The 19,012-nt window shown below is 39.2% G+C and overlaps 1 long non-coding RNA gene and 1 pseudogene across 1 annotated transcript in view; both read right to left on the bottom strand.

Annotated features, from left to right (window-relative positions):
* Nucleotides 1-19,012, bottom strand: part of LOC134758442 (uncharacterized) — a 431,048-nt gene that overhangs the window by 59,924 nt on the left and 352,112 nt on the right. The gene's annotated exons all lie outside the window — the stretch shown is intronic.
* LOC115934601 (keratin, type II cytoskeletal 8-like) lies at nt 8,403-9,924 on the bottom strand (annotated as a pseudogene).

Below are 19,012 nucleotides of genomic sequence, written 5' to 3' on the forward strand. Positions count from 1 at the left end.
GTGTGCTAAGTAGAAGAATGTATGTTCTGTAGCCATTGAATGAAATGTTCTGTAAATATTAATATCTATTAGAAACATGTTGTCTATAGTGCAGATTAAGTCCATTTTTTTTATTTCTTTTCTGTCTGGATGATCTGTCCATTACTGAAAGAAGGCTGTTGAAGTCTCCAGCTATTATTGTAATGAGGTCTTTCTCTCTCTTTAGCTCTAATAATATTTGGTTTATGTATCTAGGTGCTCCAGTGTTGAGTGCGTATATATTTACAATTGTTATACCCTCTTGCTGAAATGACTTATTTATCATATATAATGACCTTCTATGTCTCTTTTTATACTTTGTGTCTTGAAATCTATTTTGTCTGATGAAGTGCAGCTACTCTGCTCTTGTTTTGGTTTGCATTGGCATGGAATATCTTTTTCTATCCCTTTATTTTCAGTCTACATGTGTTTTTATAGGTGAAGAGATTCTTGTAGGCAACAGATCATTGGGTCTTTTTTTAAAATTCATTCAGCTACTCCATTTTTTAATTAGAGACTTTAGCTCATTTATATTTAATGTTATTATTGATAAGTAAGAACTTTCTATTGCCATTTCATTATTTGTTTTCTGATTGTTTTATGTCTTCTCCTCTCTTTTTTTTTTTGTGAAGAGAACTTTCTCTGATGGTGTGTTTTAATTTCTTGATTTTCGTTTCTGTGTATCAGTTGTATTTTTTTTGTTTTGAAGTTGCCATGAGACTAGCAAATAACATCTTACAGCCCATTATTTTAAACTGATGACAATTTTACTCTAATTGCCAAAACAAACAAACAAGCAAATAGAAAAGTGATAAAAACTTTACACTTTAATTCATCCCCCTTTTTAACTTTTTGTTGTTTCTATCTATATGTTATTATACTGTCTTTGTCTTGAAAAGTGGTTGTAGTTATTATTTTTCACAGGTTCATATTGTAGTCTTTTAACTCAAGATATGAGTAGTTTACACACCACAATTACAGTGTTATACTATTCTATGTTTTGCTGTGTGCTTACCATTAGCAGTGAGTTTTATACCTTTCAGATGACTTCTTATTGCTTATTAATGTCCTGTTCTTTCAGATTGAAGAATTCCCTTTAGTGTTTCTTATAGGAAAGTTCCGGTTTTGATGTAATCCCTCACCTTTCATTTATCTGGAGAAATATTTATGTATTTTTCATGTTTGAAGTATAGTTTCACTGGATATACTATTCTAGGATAAAAGGTTTCTTTTTTTTCTTTCAGCACTTTAAATATTTCATGCCACTCTCTCCTGGTCTGTTAGGTTTCTACTCAGAAGTCTGCTGTCAGATGTATTGGAGGTCCTTTGTATCTTATTTGTTTCTTCTCTCTTGCTGCTTTTAGAATTCTTTCTTTATCCTTGAACTTTGGGAGTTTGATTATTAAAAGTATTAATGTAGTTTTATTTAGATTAAATCTACTTGGTGTTCTATAAGCTTCTTGTGGTTGAATACTGATATCTTTTCTTGGGTTTTGAAAGTTCTCTGTTATTGCTTTGAATGAATTTTCTACTCCCATCTCTTTCTCTACCTTCTTGTTAAGGCCAATAACTCTTAAATTTGCCCTTTTGGACCTATTTTTTAGATCTTGTAGGCATGCTTCATTGTTTTTTAATCTTTTATACAATCTCTGATTGTATGTTTTCAAATAACCTGTCTTCAGACTCACTAATACTTTCTTCTACTCAATCAATTCTGCTGTTGAGAGAGTCTGACGCATTCCTCACTATGCTAATTGAACATTTCAGCTGCAGAATTGCGGCTTGAATTTTTAAAAATAATTTTAATTTATTTGTTAAATGTATTTTATAGGATTCAGAATTTCTGTGTTACCTTAAATTTTGTTCAGCTTCCTCAATGCAGCTATTTTGAATACTTTGTCTGGAAGATCACATACCTCTGTCACTCTGGGATTGGTCTCTGATGCCTTATTTAGTTTGTTTGGTGAGATCATGATTTCCTGGATGGCCTTGACACTTTGGGATGCTCATCGATGTCTAGGCATTGAAGAGTGAGGTGTTTGTTGTATTCTGAGCTTATTTTGTACCCATTCTTCTTAGGAAAGCTTTCCAATTACTCAAAGGGAATTGAGTGCTGTGATCTAAGTCTTTGGTCATTGCAGCCATATCTGCATTAGAGGCCTTCCCAAACCCAGAAATGCTGTGACTCTTGCATACTCATAGAGCTACCCCTTGGTTGTCTTGGGTAAGATCTGACAGAATTACATGGATTACCAGGCAGAGACTCTTGTTTTCTTCCCTTACTTTACCCCAAACCAACGGAGTTTCTGTCTCTCTGAGCTGAGCTGCCTGGAGTTGAGGGAGGGGTGAGAGAAGCACCCCTGTGGCACCACCACTGGGACTATGCTAGGTCAGACAGAAGTCAGCAAAGTACTGGGTCTCACCGAAGGCCTGCAGTGAGTATTGTCTGTCTTCCACTGATGTTTATTTAAAGCCCAAGGGCTCCTTAGTCTGCAGGTGGTGAATCAAGCCTGGCTTGTGTCTTTCCCTTTAGGGTAGAGAGTTCCCTTCTAGTTCAGTGTGTGTCTAGAAATGGTGTGCAGGAGCTACGACCTGGAGGTGAGAATGTTAGGAATCTACTTAGTACTTTATTTTACTGTGACTGAGCTGGTACTCAGGTTGTTAGATAAAGTTCTTTTTCTTTTCCTCTCGCAGGAGTCTCTCCTCATGGCCACCACTGCCCATGTGGTAAGTACTGACTGGCTACCACTGATGTTCTTTTCAATGCTCAAGGGCTCTTTAGTCTGCACGTGGTGAATTTTGCCAGGCTTGGGTCTCTTCTTTCAGGGAAGTGGGTTCCCTTCTGCCCCACTATGGGTCTAGAAATGCTGTCCAGGAAGTAAGGTCTGGAACTGGGGATTTTAGAAATTTCCTTGGTGTTTTATTTTACTGTAGCTGAGCTGCTACAAGCTGCAAGAAAAAAAAACCTTTTTACTCTTCCTTCTTCTTTCACGAAGCAGAAGGAGTGTCTCTGTGGCCACTACAGCTGGGAATCCACTGTCACACCGGAAGTCAGCACAGTACAGGGTCTCACCCAAGTAAGCACCCATGGCACTGCTTCTTGGATACTGCTGATGTTTATTCAAGGCCCAATGGCTCCTTAATAAGCAGGTGACGAATCTTGAGGGAACTGGCTCCTCCTGTCCAAGGCAGCAGTTCCCTTCTGGCCCACAGTGTGTCTAGAAATGTCAGGTAGGAGCTAAGGCCTGGAATGGGGGCTTCAGGACCCTGCTTGGTGCCCTATTCCACTGTGGCTGAGCTGGTAGCCAAGTTGCAAGACAAAGACTTCTTTGCTGTCCCTTCTCCTCTCCTTAAGCGGGGGAAAGAGTCTTTCCAGGAACTGCGAGCTGTGCTGCCTGGGGTTGGGGGAGGGGTTAAGCAAGCACTCTGTTGGCCACTCTAGCTGTGTCTCACTAGGTCATGTGTACCACAAATACACTGTCTCTGAGCCCAGAAGAGCACCAGGACTTGCAGTCCTTGTGGCGTAAACTGCCTTTCAAGTTTACTTAGGATTCTTGATCACTTGGATCACTTAGTTCTAGCCCATGGTGGTGAGGCTGGCTGGAACTCAGTTCCCAAGCACTGGAACGGGTGATTTCCCTCTGCCTAGGGCTGGTCTAAATCCTCCCTCCATGGGCACCAGCTGTGTTCTGCCCTGTATTGCTTTCTGCTGTAACAGGTGGTACTGAGTTCCAATGCAAAGCCCACAATCACTGCACTTCCCCTCTGTCAAGCACACAGATTCTCTCTTGGTGTTATACTGTGCAGCTGGGAGATGGAGGAGGGAGAGTTCAGGAGATTCAAGACTGTCTTTCTTACCCTCTTTAGCGTCTCTTTCCTTAATGTGATGTTAAAACCAAGTACTGTGATAACTCACATGCTTTTTGGTTCCTATAAAGGTGCTTTATGAGACAGGGCCTTGCTTTTTCACCAAGGCTGGACTGTAGTGTCACAACCTCAGCTCACTATAACCCCTGCCTCTGGGCTCAAGTGATTCTCCCACTTCAACATTCCAAGTAGCGGGGACTACGGGCATGCACCACTATGCCTGGCTGAATTTTTATTATTTGTAGAGATGGGTTTTTGCCATGTTGTTGCCCAGGCTGGTCTCAAACTCCTGGGCTCAAGCCATCCACCTGCCTTGGCCTCCCAAAGTGCCAGGATTACAGGTGGGAGCCACCACACACGGCATAAAGGTGCTTTCTTTTGTGGATAGTTACATCTGGTGTTCCTGCAAGGGGTGGGAGATGATCACTGGAGGATTCTATTTGGCCCTCTTGCTTCACCTCCAAATCTCCTAGCACAAATATTTATAGCCATTCACTTGAATCATTGAAGTTAACATATTTTTAAATTATTTTCCCATTTTTTCTTTCTCACCCCAGATTGCCTTTCTAAAACATGAATCTAATCATGGTCCTCTCTTCCTGATAAACAGCCATCAATGTTTCATATATATGTCTACAAGAAGTCTGTGTTCATAAACCACTTGGCATTCCTCAGCCTCAGTATGTGAATTGTGTAATAAATACATATTTTCAAAAAACATCTTCTGCTTGTTTCTGTGACAAATTAGCTTACTGTTGATACACTGAATCAAGAACAGTTTATTTATAAGCTTCTTTTTATCTATTATTGAGCATTTAGGAAAAATCAAAACCTGAACTGAGCAAAATCTTTTTAAGTGCTTGGCTGCCTCAGAAATGAGGACAGTATGAACAATTTGCAATAGAAATGGGAGGAGCCTATGTGAAGATATAGATTTCTAACATGTTATATGTGATTAGAAAATGTGGCCTGGTAGCATCATTAATCAAAGCTAAAAATTTACCTAACAGAACCCAGCAGCCCCAAACTCTAGCCATTTCCTTGCTGGTTTCCTATAAAAACACACCAGTGTGAATTTGATTAACACCTATCCCTAATCTGTCTGTTCAGCCCTACCACCTGTTTTACAAATTATTATCAATCAGGGATTGGGATTGGTTTGTCTTCAGGAAAGGCAGAACCAAAAAGTGGAGTTTTCTGGCCTAATTACTTGTTTTTTAAACAGGCACACCCACACATTTTGCCTACAAATTGTGATGCTTTGATATGCAGTAAAATTATTTTCACTCTGAAGTAATTTTAGATTGAGCCATTTATCACAGAACATCAAGGGTTGTCTTAAAAAGATAAAATGAATTGTGCCTCAATTGCCTAGTTAATTTCCTAAAAATGAAGGTTCCTTGTTTGTATTTAGCATGAGGATTACTCATGCAAACACTTAGTCTTACTCACTGGGTGATTCTAAGCCCCTTAAGGTTAGGATTCCTGCCACACTAAAGACACACACACACACACACACACACTCACACACACACACACCATCTAGCCCAATGTCATGGACTTAGTAAATACTCAGAATATCTGAGAAATTAATAATTCAAGTTCCCTACCTTGTCTTTTTCTTTAGCATGTGCTAGATATTGTATACAATTCCAATGCCCGGTTAATTTTATCTTTCTGGTAATAGCTTGTTAGATTTGTGGAATTATAGAGTCCACAGGAAGCTTCAAGGTTTATTGGATGCACCTCTGTATTTCACAGATGAGAACATTGAGGTTATATGGAATTAATAAGAGAGTTATCTAAAGTCATGCAACTAGGGAGTAGCAAATCTGGAACTAGTCTCATTCCTGAGTTCCAGTGATCTCTTCTCTGAATCACGCAGAACTGTCTCCTATCAGAGCAATCTAATTGGAGGTTAAAATGCAACCCTATGAACCTTGCTATATATCCGTTTATTTCCTAGGATACATCTTTTTTGCCTTTAAATGGAAAATATGAATATTTGTCCAAGACATACATGGAACAATCTGAATATCCGCAAAGAATGTCATTCATTAAAAAACACCAACAACTTTTGGCATTATCACAATAAATGATGGACAGAGAGAGAAAGTCCTTGGAATTTTTCTTAAGTTGATCAGCGCAATGATTTCTTAGCCAAATTTACTATCTTACACATAATTTGCATTAAATACAAAGACAGGAGTAAATAAAAAATAATACATTGGCTTCATCTAGTCTTTCCGATACCTTGACGGAGAATTAACTTTGCCAGACTCTATGTGGAACAGAGATAAAGAAACTGGTTTTCATTTTCAAAGAGGTAACGTGAGATTTGATTGTTCATACTCTGTGAAGCACATAGGGACATTCATCACAGCCCACTAAAGAAAGAGCGATTTTTGCATTGCCACACCTTAAATGCATAATAGCAACTGAACATTAAACATTTCAGTGTTTAAGTAACTGATAAGCTCCTCCTACTCCCCAAAGTGTTTAACTGAGAAGATAGAAAAACAAAACAAAACATGTTTTCAACTATGGTTATAATAATTATAAAAATCAAAGACAAGGCTCCAGAGCCCCTTAAGCTGGATATCACAGACAAAGCAGACAGTCCTCTGATGAGCTCTGATGTGATCTTTGTGCAGCTAAGCTTTAAGAGGAATGATGGAGTTCACAAGCTGGAAAAGTTTGCTGTGAAATTCCTCAACTTAGGGAGAGAGGAATGTCAACAGGAACAATGAAGTCTCTAGGAAAACCAAGGAAATAATTTTCACTCCCAGATACGTTTCTTCTTTTGGAAATCCCAACAAACCTGAAGAGGGAGTTTCTTGTGGAATTCGGAAGAGGTGGTGATAGCAACAAGCAGGTACAACTAATGCACTATAGGTGTTAAAAATCTACCATGCCCTACTTATATATTGATTTGAAATCAATATAATTGATTTAGTCAGCTCTCTAACCCAGTGAATTCAAGGCAATCAAAATAGCAAATGCAGGTAGCTACACAAATGTGATCATTCTTATTTAAATAAGCTACACTGGAAAATAAAAATAGCAGCAACTATAAAAATGAAAATAACGATAGCTAATATTTGCTGAGACTCTGTCTCAGTTGCTCCCTCTGGATTATATGTTGCATTTAATCCTTACAATACCCCCTCTGAGATATATATTATCTGTCAAAACTCATGCTACTACCTTTTTCTGTTTGCATAAGCATTCTAAAGCACTCTATTGGTAATCTTTTCCAAGGCATTAAGCATATTCTGCCTTGATTTCTGAGTTATGTGCTTGCTTATCTCTTTTTCCTGATTATAAACACCTTGAGAGCAGGAAGCATAACAGCAAAATAACAGTGCTTGCTATTTAAGTGAGAATCAACAAATATTTACTGGATTGAACTGAATTAATTTGCATTGAAATGTAGATTGCAAATATGCAGGAAAAATCCAAGTTACATGGGAGTTAATTAGCAAGTCACTGCTCAAACTCCAGGTGTTTATATCAATTACTAGAACATGGATGTGGTTTTAAATTTAAGCCAATTTGCTCTTTCTACATTTCTACTCTACCATAATTTGAAAGTTTGTCAATATCATCAACTATTGCTATCCTGTTAAAGGATAGGATGACTAGAAATCTGAGACTATCAGGGTATGAAATGAGGAGCAGACCCCAAAGCATATAATTCCATGTAGCCAGATATTGCTATGCAAGATTATTGATGCAGTAATTAATGCAAATATCGCAGGTCATGGGAAAAATTTATTATACTGAATTCATTAAAATGTTACTCTAACAAGCATTTTTAATGTTCTCTTTCTTATTATTACTTTCATTTTGTAGATATTGTCCTGGATCATAGTTTTTAATGACTTTGTGTCATAAAATATAGTTTGCTTTGGACTGCATTGAAAAGGTGGATAATTAATTTGTTGGCAGAGAAACATACATAAGGAATAAATGTAACTTTCTCAGGAACTTAACTGAAGCATACTGCTGTGCAATGCTAAATATGCTGTACCCACAAGTCATTCTAGTCATTTTCTGTCACATACTGCAACAATATTCTGAAAAGATATTTACTATTACTTTTTTGTTATATAGTTTTAGATAAAGAGACCTGGATAGGAAGTGTTGATATTGTTATCCTAAGGTCAATAATTATATCATTTTTGGAGCTAATGTTGGAATTATGAACTTTTATTTTGTACATAACTACTGGTCATAGAACAATTTACAGGAGTGTGAAACTTCTTGTAGCTACTTATATAATCTGTTTCCATTTTCTATTACCAACTATTTCTAATTTGGGAGAAAAATTATTCAGAAAATTACTACTTAACTGGAAAATCTTTTTTTTTTTTTTCTTTTGGCAGAGCTACCTGAGGTTTTATTTTGGACAAAAAAATAAAGCAACTAAATTGTTTTGCAGCTGGAGAAATGGGCAAGGGGGGTCCCCAGTCAGTAAACTCCCTGGCAGGTGAGCTGAGGGCTAGGGCTGAGCCTCAGGTGGGTACCCCGTTCCCTGTGCTACTCTGCACAACGGCCGCCCTCCCGGGCTCTGGGGCAGCCGCAGGAGGAGTAGGCTGGGAGGGGCTTCCGCACCTGTCACTTGGGCAGGACGTCAGGACCTCAGAGGACTCAGACACCAGCTTCCCATCGCGTGTCTCAATCTTCTTCACAACCACGCCCCTCGTGGAGCCTGCGCGGCTGAAGGAGCTGGAGCCCGCGCCAGAGCCAAAGCTGGAGCCCAGGCGGTAGCTGCGGCTGGGAGTTGTGAGGCCCCCATAGGCTGAGGTCAGTCCATTTGCATTGCCGCTGGTGGTCTTCCTGAGGATGAATACTCATGTTCTGCATCCCAGACTCCAACCAGCTCTCCTCGCCCTCCAGCAGCTTCCTATATGTGGCAATCTCAATGTCCAGGGCCAGCTTGACGTTCATCAGCTCCTGGTACTCACGCAGCTGCCGCGCTATGTCCTGCTTGGCTCGCTGCGGGGCAGCCTCCAGCTCGGACAGCTTGCGGTTGGCATCCTTAACGGACAGCTCCCCACTCTGCTCGGCATCTGTGATGGCGGCCTCCAGGGAAACTTCAGGCCTTTGAGGCCCTCAATCTCAGCCTGAAGCCAGCTGATGTTCCGGTTCATCTCAGAGATCCGAGTCTTTGTGCGCTGCAGGTCACCCCATGCTTCCCAGACAGCGTCTGCAGCTACTCATACTTGATCTGGTACATGCTGTCAGCCTCAGCCTGGCTGCGGTTGGCCATCTCCTCCTACTGCGCCTTTACCTCAGCGATGATGCTGTCCATGTCCAGGGAGTGGCTGTTGTCCATGGACAGCACCACAGACGTGTCCAAGATCTGGGACTGCAGCTCCTGGATCTCCTCTTCACATAGCTGCCTAAGGAAGTTGATCTGGTCAGTCAGCCCTTCCACACGAGACTCCAGCTCTACCTTGTTCATGTAAGCTTCATCCACATCCTTCTTGATGAGGACAAATTCATTCTCCGTCTCTGTATGCTTATTGATCTCATCCTCGTACTTGTTCTTGAAGTCCTCCACCAGCCCCTGCATGCTGCCAAGCTCCGCTTCCAGCTTCAGCTTCTCCTGGCCCAGAGTTTCCAACTGCCTCCTAAGGTTGTTGATGTAGCTCTCGAACATGTTGTCCATGTTGCTCTGAGCCATCTTCTGCCGCTGCAGGAGGCTCCACTTGGTCTCCAGCATCTTGTTCTGCCGCTCCAGGAATCGTAACTTGTCTATGAAGGAGGCAAACTTGTTGTTGAGGGTCTTGATCTGCTCCTTCTCCTGGGTGCGCACGGCCTGGATGTTGGGGTCCACCTCCAGGTTAAGGGGACTCAGCAGGCTTTGGTTGAACGTGATGGCGGTGATGCCTCCCATGCCGCTGGCCCCACCATAGCCTCCACCCAGACCACCCAGGAAGCTGCTGCTGCTGCCCACTCAGGAGAAGCTCAAGGAGCTGATGCGGGCACTGGGCCCACTTGTGTAGGAACAGCTGCTGAAGTCCTGGGGGCCAGAGATGGACACCTTGTAGGACTTCTGGGTCACCCTGATGGACAAGGTGGAAGCAGGAGTGGAGGCAGGCGGGTGGGCTAAACCAGACGGAGATCCCAGAAAGAGCAGAGAAGCTGCTTCTTGGTGGAAAATCGTTTTATACTTTAGGATTTGTATTCCAAAGTATCAGTAGTTTTCAAAAATGTTAACTATGACCCATGATAAGAGGTAATATTACAGCGTGGCCCACACAAAAACAAACATATATAAAACATGAATCAAAAGCTTTATTACATAGTACCTATCCTTGCCGTGCTCCACTAATTTTGACATTTTCTGTTAAACACTATTTTATTTCATTTTAAAAATGCTTATAACACTAAATTAATTTCACAACCATTAATAATCACAGCCTTCAAATTTTTTTAAATGTCATGAACATTAGAACGATTATATAAATTAGAAGTGAGCTTTCTTAAATATATCCTTTTCTCTAGAAATTCCTTACAGATTTCCAAAAACTGCCACTTAGCACCTCAGCTAAATGATTAGATTTGTGGTTATAGACACGAATACTTTGCCTGTAGAGGTGATATAAGTACTTCATCTTTTGGGTGTGTGGTATGTTAGTTTTCATTCAGAGCTGTAGACCCAGACAACTGTTAGGTATGGGCACAAATATTGATATTTTTTCCTCCACAGAGATGAGAGTTCTTGAGAAAAACAGTGAAGTGCAAGATAGAAATAAAAAGGAAGACTATGAGATGCAGCTGAATAAAGATAAAAGTAATAATTAATCTCTCCTTTCCTAGTTCCAGCAAATGGGATTATCTGGCCAGGTCAGTACCTATCTTGACAGAGAAAAGTGAAATTCTTTCTCAGACACCTGCTTGCAGTTTCAAAGTAGAAATTAACAAACAACAAAATCACAGAACAAAACTATAAAGGAGAAATACTTTTATGCATTTTCTTAAAATTTTTGTCTATAAATTCAGAGGATAATAAATTATTTAAACTATTTAAATTAATAATTGCCCCCATGTTGCTGACATTGTGTAAAGAAAGATTAATTGTAATATTTGTTGAATTAAATTTATTAATATCTGTCCAACTTACTAAAAAATAATATTTTTTAATGAATGAATAAAAATCTTCTAAGTCAAAGATTTACAAGAAATGTTTAATATTACTTGGTCTTCTAAAGTAAGGTTATATTTGAAAATATGTAAAGTCCAGTTTCTCTAATGTATTTGTTTTTTAGTTCATTCATATTTACCATCTGCAATTATTAAATTATTCAAACAATTTATTCATTCCAATGTCTTCTTGCTTCTATTTCATTCAATTCCTAATCACCAGATGAGACAGTATTCTGGAAAACCAATATTTATTTCATTATTCTTCTACCTCATATATCCAGTGCCTTCTAGTTTATATCCAAGGCCCTAAAATTAGAAATAAAGGTTTCCCTAACCTGGATCTAGCCAATCTATCTCACCTAATTCCTTGCTTCACTGTATGTTCAATACTGTGGACAAATGGAAGCCAATGATAATCCCGAAAGACACACCCACGAACACCATAAATCCAAATGTTGAACTCACAAAAGATCAAAATCCTGACACCATAACTCTGCAAAAAGTAATTTTAAAAATATTTAAAAGATATTTACATTTTTAAAAGGAGATTTATTTGAGAAACATACAAAAACACAGCAGAACACTTCATAAGCCACTTTACCCAATAACAGGCAATAATAACACAAATTTCAAGTATGAATATTCAGGTATACTGATAGTCACACTGATACAACAGTTATGAGCAGATGAACTATATTCATAAAAAAAATAGGTCGAAAGCGAAATGTATGAATACCTATCACTGTGGTTGATAATAGCGTGTTTTAGGACTGCTGTCCTAAATACTGTGAGGGATGAACTAAGTCTTTTGACATGAGTGATCGAAAACTGGAATGGGTCACCACTGTACCAATCACCCAAAGAGCCAAGATCTCAAAAAATTTTATCTTTCACAAACGCAGATGTACAAAAATTGTCTTCATTTACTGAGGAAATTCCAATATTTTTACATACGTGCTCCAATGCTTACACTCGAAGTCAATGTTGTGATAATGCACTTTCATGGAATCATATTTACAAAAAATGCATAAAACAAATTAGACATTTCTAGAAGTCTCTACATGATTTATACTTCCAGTATTGGAAATGATGCAAAGATAAAATACATATCACAGAGAACTGAAAAAGAAAAAAAATGCTGAGAATGTAAAATACTGGGAAAAAAACTGAAAAAAAGAAAAAACCAGATCTACAATGAACTCAAACAAATTTACAAGAAAAAAACAAACAACCCCATCAAAGAGTGGGCGAAGGACATGAACAGACACTTCTCAAAAGAAGACATTTATGCAGCCAAAAAACACATGAAAAAATGCTCACCATCACTGGCCATCAGAGAAATGCAAATCAAAACCACAATGAGATACCATCTCACACCAGTTAGAATGGCAATCATTAAAAAGTCAGGAAACAACAGGTGCTGGAGAGGATGTGGAGAAATAGGAACACTTTTACACTGTTGGTGGGACTGTAAACTAGTTCAACCATTGTGGAAGTCAGTGTGGCGATTCCTCAGGGATCTAGAACTAGAAATACAATTTGACCCAGCCATCCCATTACTGGGTATATACCCAAAGGACTATAAATCATGCTGCTATAAAGACACATGCACACGTATGTTTATTGCACCATTATTCACAATAGCAAAGACTTGGAACCAACCCAAATGTCCATTAATGATAGACTGGATTAAGAAAATGTGGCACATATACAGCATGGAATACTATGCAGCCATAAAAAATGATGAGTTCATGTCCTTTGTAGGGACATGGATGAAATTGGAAACCATCATTCTCAGTAAACTATCACAAGAACAAAAAACCAAACACCGCATATTCTCACTCATAGTTGGGAATTGAACAATGAGATCACATGGACACAGGAAGGGGAACATCACACTCTGGGGACTGTTGTGGGGTGGGGGGAGGGGGGAGGGATAGCATTGGGAGATATACCTAGTGCTAGATGACGAGTTAGTGGGTGCAGCACACCAGCATGGCACATGTATACATATGTAACTAACCTGCACAATGTGCACATGTACCCTAAAACTTAAAAGTATAATAATAAATAAATAAATAAATAAAAAGAATCAAAGTGAAAAAAAATCAAAAAAAAAAAAAGAAAAAAAAAAAGAAAAAACCTCCAGAAAACTAAAAAGAAAATTTAGCATTTGAAAAATGTGTATTACAAGGATAGATTATGGGCAGTTGCACTGAGATGATAGTTCATAGGAGCTGGCTGATTTTCACAACATTAACAATATTTTGAACCCTAGCATCACAATGAGCAGCTGATTTGTTTTCTTTCAGGACATGGCTTTTCTCAGACAAAATGTTCACCTTCACTTCCTGCATGGTGCTGGCTCTTTTTGAAATGCTTCTATGATTTGATATATACAGACATGAAGATTTTCTATTACATTTTCCCGTCTTCTGTGCCATGCTTCTGTGTTGTTTTGCATACACAGAAATCTATTCCACATGCACTTATATAAGACCACAAATTTGGCAGAAACAATACTGGTGATCAAACAGCAACACCATTGCTTAAGTGTCTTTTTATCCTACCATTCATATAATTATTTATGCATCAGTCAGCAACCTCACGAGCTTCTTCAGGCAGCTTCAATTCATTAGAAGCTCCTGGAATATCATCAGCTGAAGGAAATGCCAACGCAGGCAATGACGCATTTTTAAACTGAAGTTCTCATTGTTGCTGTAACATGTGGCCAATCCTCTCATCTGAATTTTCTGCCAAATGCATTGGCTGAATGGAAAAAAAACAAACTTTATTGGTAACACCTTGAAATTCACTTTTAAAGCCTTGATTGCACCTAGTTCTAAATGTGTCATTATAGCTTGGGGATTCAAGTGAAATTCATTTTCTTCTGCAAAAAGACAGTAACAAGGTAATTGTTCTGCCTAACAATGCAACTATCCTGTGATTGGGATTTTCAGGATTTTAGATGTTAGCAGTTTTAGACTTTAGGAATATTGATCTTTAGGAAATTTGATCTTTTGGGATCTTATGGCACTCAGAATTGTGTCTTTCAGGATTATGACCCAAACCTGAACAAATCTGTCCCTTTGAATATAGATGTATCTGTGTTTCTGCCTTAAGCAATATTCATCCCTCTTTCGAGAAAGTCTTCTCATTGTTTCAGCACCCAGCCAAATCCCACCCTTTACTTAAGGAGCAATTCAAGTCTTACCCAAACTCTCCTTAGGTCTTTCTATCCTGTGAGTAAAAATGGGGTTCATATTTTTGCATAACGTATTATTCTATAACTTAGTGACTTTTAAAAAAACTATTAATCACACTTATTAGTATTTCTCTTTGTTTCTTGTATTAGGAATTTGGAAGAGGGTTGTCTGAGCAGTTCTGGCTCAATATCTCATGAGGCTGCAGTCAGATATGGGTCAGGACACAGTCATCTGAAGACCTGACTATGTGTGAAAGATACGCTTACTCACATGGATGGCAAGTGTGGGCTTTTGGTGGGAGGTCTCAGTTACCCTCCCTGTGGGCCTTTCCATACAGCTGCTTGGTTTTCCTTAAGACATGAAGTTTAGTTTCTCCCACAATAAAAAAAACCAGGTGGAAGCTGCAATGCCTTTTATGTCCTAACCTCAGATATCATACACCATCGCTTCCACAGTATTCTTCTGGTCACATGGGTCAGCACTAATTAATGTATATGGGCTCTACCCAAGGACGTGAATATCAGAAGCCAAGGACTGCTGGGAGGCCTTTGGGAGGCCAGATACCACAGTTTCAATTGTAATAAACGGACTCTTTAGGGCCTGCTTCTACCCACTATTTGAAATACCTGGAGTCCCTCAAAGTTTCCCTTTATTATTTCTAAAAGAGTATCTCATATGGATTGAAGCACAGAGTTCTCTCAGATACCACGCAATCACTGCCATTTTTTTCTCTCTTTTGGCTTCAGGCTTATAAAATCCCATGAAGGCCCCTTTCTTCAATATCTGGCACAAATCCTGATCATTGTGACTGAATATGCACTATGCACATGCCCCACTGGGCCAAATCCTCTCTGCTGTGCCAAACATGATGCGGTGCCCAAAGCTGTGAACCTTGGGAGGCCTCCCGTATGCTTGATGCCATCAGGTGGCAGGCACTCTCTGTTGTCTGTTCTCTGCACATGTAGGGGAGAATGAATCCCAGGGAGTCAGCCCGCATGGCACAGTACATTATATGGTTATGGAGCTCCCAGTGATTTCAGACCTTTTGATAAGAGAGCCCTTTCATGTGTTACCTCAGTTTTCCTAGCACTTGACCTAAGTCGTTTCAGGCTGAAGGATGAGCTGAGTGATAGGCATTATTCTATATTAAAAACAGCTCTTCACTTCCAGTATCTGTCATGTTATTGGGCATAGCTATGTGCCAAATTTCTTTCTCCCTTGTAATAGTTATTTCCCAAGAGGTTTGTTTTCTCATAAAAATCTGTCTGTATGTGTCCTAAAGTTCATTCAATTTAGGTTCAACTGGGACTCCAACTACACTCCTCCTGCTAATATCCTTAAAAGGTCTCTAGTCCCAGAAATGGAAAATCTTTTTTATTGGGATAAACAGAAACTTTTCCTAGGCTTGACTCTGAGGGATGCTGTTACCTACACAATAAATAGCCAAGAGCCACCTGTGTAAAGACTTTCCAGAAGCTCTAATGACAGAAGTAGTGTAATCAAGGTTGATTTAACAACTCTTGTGAAAAGTTAATTTAGAATAGTTTTATCCTTTCCCTCACAGTATCACTTAAGGAGGCAAAGAGACTAGTGATATAGTTCATAGGTTCTGAAGAAAAACAGGCTGAAATTAAAAGCCCAGTTTCTCCACATAGCAGCAAAATACACTCGGTAAGTTACTAAGTCTAATTTTCCTCATCTGATATCATATGGTTATCATAAGAATTACCTAAGACTGTTCAAGTCTGTGTTTAAAAGTAAATGATAGGAACATTCACTACTATCATTATCATCCTAATAATTACTGATACTATCCCATAACAAGGCTTCTCTACATTCTGTAAAACTCCCTTTTGTAGCTTAGGGGCTAATAGTGGACTAAGGTCCAGCCTGTAGCTGATTTTCCAGGCCATACCATCAACAGTACCCTCTTTGTCCCCAGAGTCAAATTTTAATTTTGGATCTTCAGGGCACAAGCAAGAGGGAGATTGAATCTCAACTTACCTCCAGTCTTTATTATGGGAACTGGAATAGACAAAACTCTATTGTTAATATCAAATTTGAAATCAATTTGAAGCAATTTGAAAGGCAAGATCATGGAGTTTCTGACTACATTCCCTGCTCTGCACTTCCTTCTTGGTGGTTGTCTTCCTCCCCCTGCCTTTCCTCAGAATTCATCAATCAAAATCTCCCTGGAACTAGGCTTCTCAAAGTACAGTCCCTACAGTACTTGTCACTTCAAGAAGGAAAGCATAATAGTTGAAATTATGATTCCCAGGCCCCACCTCTCTTTCTCTCTCTCTCTCTCTATATATATATACACACACACATAAAACACACATGTGTGTGTGTGTATATATAACACGCACATAAATATATATATTATATATATATACATATATATAATGTGTGTGTGTGTGTGTGTGTTTTCTTTCTCAACACACTTCTAAGGTGACTGATGTGCAGGGAGCTTGGATCCAAACTTTGAGTAGCACCACCCTACTGCACAAAAAGTTTGGGAGCTATGGAATCAAACCATCATTAATTAAACCTCATGTTTAAAAGACCAGAAAAGCTAGGCTTGACATGGCTTACCAAGTAAAACTGGACTTTTAAATTACTAAAATTTTGCTTTTGCTGTGGTCGTGTGCCACAAGAAAAAATGGTATTAATGAAACAGTAATGAAATGGTTGGTTGTTCCAACTCACAGTTCTATATGTTTATTACACACAATATTAGGGAAGAACTTCATGATCGGCCACTAGTTTGGTTCACCTCAAAGATACTTCTAGGATAGTGCCTTGAAATGCTGGATAACTTGGTAGCTGTTCCAATGATTAGTGCTTCCCCATCTTGGGTTTTGCCCATCTTTTTTGCTATAAATGACTTTCTATTTCTCCTCCTCTATCAATTTGTATTAAGTATGGGAATCATACTTTCTTTCCTATTATCCTAGCCACCATTAAAATATTTTACTATAGCAACCATTTGCTTAGAGTGAACCTCATCTCACCTACTATTTCTATTACTGTCAATAAAAAAGCTTTTCTTCCACAATTACAAGCACAAATGTCCTACAGTCTGATATACCTTTAAAAATGGAATCCATATGGTCGTGGGGCTTTTTCCTTGGTTTAAAACACCTATGTACCCATCACCAAGCATTCCCCCACAATTGTAAGACATTCTTTGCCTTGATAGAGCAGATGTTATTCCCTGTGGATCCTGTAGGCTTCAATCAACACACTTTTTTCTCTATTTTCCATCCCTACCTCCTTTTACATAATGCCTTGGTGGAAAGTTCCAGCTAGGGTCAAAACGTTCTTTGCCTAATGCTGGCAGGGACCCTCTGGTCTCCAGGGAAGACCGTCACTTTTCCCTTGGAAACTAAACAGTCTTTTCTACTAGCTGCAACAATATTTCTAACCCAGTTTTCTATTGCTATGCACAGGCTTGGGGATATATAAATAATCTCTGGCAGTACACATTTTCTCTATGCTCATGCTATTATCTGTTTAATACAAGGCAGTTAGTTCTAATCTTTGGGTAGCAATTACTCCATGCTATAAATAGATGCCATACTAGAATTACTAATTACCCAGAGAAACCCAAGGAATATAATTTCTGTTTCACAGAGCACACCAGCCTGAGGATTAAGAAAAATCATAATGGCAGTATATTATTTCTCTAATTTGGCTCTGTTTCATGACTGTGGAATTTGCAGGCTTCCTTTTCCTTGGTGCCCATACACAGAAACTTCTGAGCTCTCACATTGCCTCTGCCAGTCCCTCCTTCCCTACTTTGGCTCTGACACACTGTGGTGGTCCAGATGGCTTCTGTCTGTGAAACCCCTTCCAGGCCCCTCTCCATAGGCAGGGAAGGTAGTGCCATTTCACACTTATGCCCTCTGCAGTCCAAGGTACTCCAAGGGAAGCCCCTCTTCCTCATGATAAAGTTACACCCTGGGAGCACAAAGCACAGCTGCTTTGTGGTCAGTATATCATCTCCCAGAAATTTTGGAATACTTGTCTTTTCTAGAAAACTTTATTTCATTTTTCCCAAAGCAGCTTTCTCCACATTCCTGTTTGTCCAGGCCAAGCAGTCCATTTAAGTAAAGCATCAAGCTGTGTTCACTCTTTTCTAACACTAGGACTTGACTAATGTAACAAATCTTTTTAGGAAGAGTTTATTCCCAGGATGCTTTTAAGTGCCCCATGCAAATGTATTCTCAGCATGTCCACTTTGTCAGTGTCATAGGAATACACAGGTCCAACTTTTAGGGCAAACAGAGTTTTGCCTTATGCTCAGCTCTCCCCTTCCTCCACCTCTGCCTTTGCAGAGTAGTCAAAATCCAACATTTGGTTGAAGGCACAGTCTTGAGTAAGTTACTAATTTTTTTACGAGACTTTAAGATGCTCAAGGCTAGTGTATTAGTTATCTATTGCTGCCTCACAAATTACCTCAAAATGTCATGACTGCAAACAACAAGCATTTGTTATCTCACAGGCTCTGTGAGTCAGGCACCTGTGAGCAGCTTAGCTAGCTGAGTCTGTCTCAGAGCCTCTCATGAGGCTGCAATCAAGGTGTTGGCCAGGGATGCAGTTATCTCCAAAGTCAATTCAGAGACTTTTTAAAAAAACATTTACAGTGTTATGCCAAGTTAGATATTGATTACATATATCATAAAATTAATAAATTAAGCAAATTTTTATACTTCATAATTCATGTCAAATTTAATAGTCTCTTCACTGATTCTTTGTAC

The sequence above is a fragment of the Gorilla gorilla genome, chromosome 4 (assembly GCF_029281585.2).
Source record: "Gorilla gorilla gorilla isolate KB3781 chromosome 4, NHGRI_mGorGor1-v2.1_pri, whole genome shotgun sequence".
NCBI classification, from domain to species: domain Eukaryota; kingdom Metazoa; phylum Chordata; class Mammalia; order Primates; family Hominidae; genus Gorilla; species Gorilla gorilla.